The sequence below is a fragment of the Macrobrachium rosenbergii genome, chromosome 56 (assembly GCF_040412425.1).
Source record: "Macrobrachium rosenbergii isolate ZJJX-2024 chromosome 56, ASM4041242v1, whole genome shotgun sequence".
In the NCBI taxonomy this organism is placed as follows: Eukaryota; Metazoa; Arthropoda; class Malacostraca; order Decapoda; family Palaemonidae; genus Macrobrachium; species Macrobrachium rosenbergii.
The window spans coordinates 72,646,363-72,650,378 of NC_089796.1; positions in this window are offsets into that span (position 1 = coordinate 72,646,363).

Sequence of the window (4,016 nt, forward strand, 5' to 3'; positions counted from 1 at the left end):
CTTTCTCCTTAAGTATTTGTGTCGAACATCTTTAGTTACAGATTCTCACACGACGCATTATCGCTCCGGAAAGCGGAAAAGAGAGAGAGAGAGAGAGAGAGAGAGAGAGAGAGAGAGAGAGAGAGAGAGAGCGCGCATTTCCCCAATCAAAAAAGAGCCATGCAAATCAATTCGTACGCTTTCTATCATCGGCCGAATCTGGTGGTTCTAAGGGAAATTCCGACGGCGCGTTGAGCTGATTTAGGCCCAACTTGATAATCGGTTTACGACCTAAAAAATTTCTAAACGGTAAGTAGAACTTGCATTCCTTTACTTTAATAAAATACTTTTTCTTTGATTCCCATAAATATAGCTCAGAGCAAATATCGCTAAAAATATTGTTAAATGCCCGTTGCTTAAAATTGCATAAGATGAATAAAACGATTTAAAATTATCTTCTCTACAGAGAGAGAGAATATAGAATTTAGGCCAAAGGCCAAGCGTTGGGACCTATGCGGTCATTCAGCGCTGAAACGGAAATTGAGAGTAAAAGAGGTTTGAACGGTGTAACAGGAGGAAAAACTCGCAAATGCACTATGATGGAAGAGAATATGAACGGAGGTACAGTAATATGAATGAAAGGGGTTGCAGCTAGGGGCCGAAGGACGCTGTAAAGAACCTTAAATAATGCCTACAGTGCACCGCATGAGGTGCACTGATGGCACTACTCCCCAACGGGGTTATCCCCTCTATAAGAAGAAATTCTGCTTCAGCTTGATTTTCCCACACGGAAATTGGCCTTAAATTTACCATAGCCTTCCGTCGCCTCTTCTTTGCAATTGCTCTCTATTCGTTGAGCTTTCCTCTTTTGTCGTGTCGGCAGATTTTCCCATGCCCTGTTTTTACACATATCTCTCTCTCTCTCTCTCTCCCCTCCCCTCCCCTCTCTCATCCCATTCTCACAACATGAAAGGAGATTTTTCGAAGAGAAAGGCAGGCTCACTCGGCGCTTCTCGTAGTCCTATACAAAGCGTTGCCCGTGATATTCGAGCGAGATCAGCCCCACGGATTGTGGTTCGAAGAGCATGTGAACCACATCATATTCCCTTGGTATTCAGTGCGTGAGAATTCACTCTGCTTTGGCAATACCTTACACCCAAGGAGAAATATAATTGATAGGCCTGAGCCTTTGGTTTCGTTACAGTGAGTCGACTTGTCCACCTGGCTATCAAGTGATAGATACAAGCCGACATAGACTTTGCAGGACTTATTTCTATATAATTCAGGTTCTGAACTTTAGAATCGACATCAACCCATCTCCAACATGATAGTAGGAAGGTAAGTTTGCAACATTAAGCTAACTGCGAGTTTCTGTGTCAATTTTACACGATTTACACCCAAGGGGGAATTACAACTGACTTGTGCATGTGGCCGGGCAGGATTCGAACCTGGGTCTATAGTTTAAATTGATATTCAATCGACTTTGACCATTCGACTGTCAAGACTTGAGATATACATTGAAATCGACTCTGTTATAGATATTCTTGTCGAATTCAGGTTCTGCATTAAAATGATATCGGCCCACCTTCATGATACATAGTTGGCGAGTCAGCAAAAAAATAATATTTGGGAGCATTCATTTCTCTGGACTATGGAATGGAATCTAGAGTTTAGGCTAAAGGTCAAGCGCTGGGACCTACGAGGTCATTCAGCGCTGAAACGTAAATTGACAGTAGAAGGTATGAAAGGTGTAACAGGAGGAAAACCTCGCAGTTGCACTACGAATCAATTGTTAGGAGAGGGTGGAAAGTAAGATGGTGGAAAGAGAATATGAAAGTATAGCAAAAGGAACGAAAGGGGTTGCAGCTGGGTGCCGAAGGAACGCTGCAAAGAACCTTAAGAACGCCTACAGTGCACCGCACGAGGTGCACTGACGGCACTAACCACCTACGGGGAGTCTTAACTTTGGATACAGATTTTTATCTGAATAACTGGCCAAATGTGTCTCTGGATTTCCAATTATCAATATTTTAGTTAATTTCAAAGGCGGATGAAACCGGCCAAGAATGACAGACCATCAGATAATTTGGGGGGAATATGAAATAAATAAAGCAAAAAAAAAAAATTAAGCAAAAAAAAAAAAAAAAATAAAAATACAATGAAAAATGAAGGACAGAAACACACCGAACTATTTCATAAGTCTTTATTATCTTCACTGAACATGAAATATAAATATATGTAAATCATTTTCTTTAACATTAGCATTTGTATGTACATGTTTATATACATTTAAATACAAAAGGAAAAAAAATATTCCTGGAGAACACATAACTGGGAAAACATAATATTTTGGTTTACTGATACACTCACAATATCCTGACTCATCACTGAGGGATGTGAAATGACAGTTTTTTTTCTTTTTTTTTTTACAAATTTAACCTCTTTTACACTTTTGTTGAGAGACTAGAATTACAGAAATTGTTTCCGGCAAAATAAAGTTCACTGTTACCAATTGAATATGACCATTTCTTTCCTTGTGTGTGTTATACCAACCCGTGGTATTTTAACACAGGTTAAAATGCAAAAGAATTAAAACCCTTGTCTTTCAATTTTTTTTAATTAAACCCTGAAATTGACACAAAAAATATGGATTTCCTAAACACAGCAAAATGTATTTTTTGTATCCTTAACAAAGAAGTATTCAACTTCACCTCAATTCTTTCCACTTATTATACAGTACTGTATTGCAAAATTATATAAATGAATTATATAATTGAATTAATTAAGGAAACCACCAGAATGAATTCAAAATGATTTAAACTGGCCATATACAGTATATATATATATATATATATATATATATATATATATATATATATATATATATATATATATATATATATATATATATATATATATATATATATATATATATATATATATATATATATATATATATATATGTATATAACAAGCCAACATTTACCTTCATACTACTTATATTCATTATGGAACCAAACGTCCAAAGTCTGATCGTTAACCACTCCTAATGATTTACTTAATTAGGGTTTACAATTTAAGAATTTTAAAACGCACTAAAGAAGGCAGAAATTCTTCAATAACTTCTCAATATAACAAGATATAAGATCGCTGTTGATAAATTAAATGGCAAATTTTCTAGACAATCCAAAACACAAAAATATGATTGCAGCAAAAGGAAAAAAAAATGCACAACAAGGTAACATAAAGAAAACATACACAAAATCTAACAAAGAAATGAAAGCAAACCTTTTTAAGATCAACTAACAACGAAAAGCTTCACTTTTTAATCTTTATTTATATATACTTTTTGGGGTAATGAACTGACCCCTTGTCTCCGGTAAGGGAACTGAGATCGCAATGTCTCGATTTCTGGTGAAAACAGAGAGAGAGAGAGAGAGAGAGAGAGAGAGTCTAATTAAAGCTTGTTATATAATTAGCAGTGCATGACTTGCTTCTTGAAAGAAGAACAAAAACACACAAAAAGCAAATGCAGAACACCATAAATAAGTGGTAAAAACGAAAGTAAAATGACGTAAACCGCCATGAATATTTACCAAATAAGAGACATGGCTGTTTTCAGAACATAAATTCATTACAGAAAAAAAAAGGCAAGTGACATGAATACGAACAAGGTCCACACGTTCGTTCTGTGGTCAAGGAAAGCCATATCTTTACGAGGAAAACTCAAGTCAACCATAGAAAGTCGGCAACCTGGATTAAACCATGGAGGCTAATCTAATTAGGACCACTGGGATAACCAGCCGATTATGCTACGGCAACCAAATTCTTGCAGAGACTTTCGAGAGCCAGTAATAATCTTGATGACATCTTCCAACCTTTCCTCTCAAGATTCGCTCCGAAGCAGGATTGACAGATTGCAATCAACGGGACCGCTCTTTCATACTACAGCACAAGCTATCGCTTCATAGCCAATCCTTGTCTAAGATGAAGGGTGGGGAGGGGGGAGGGGAGATGGAGTGGGAGGGGGGAAGGGT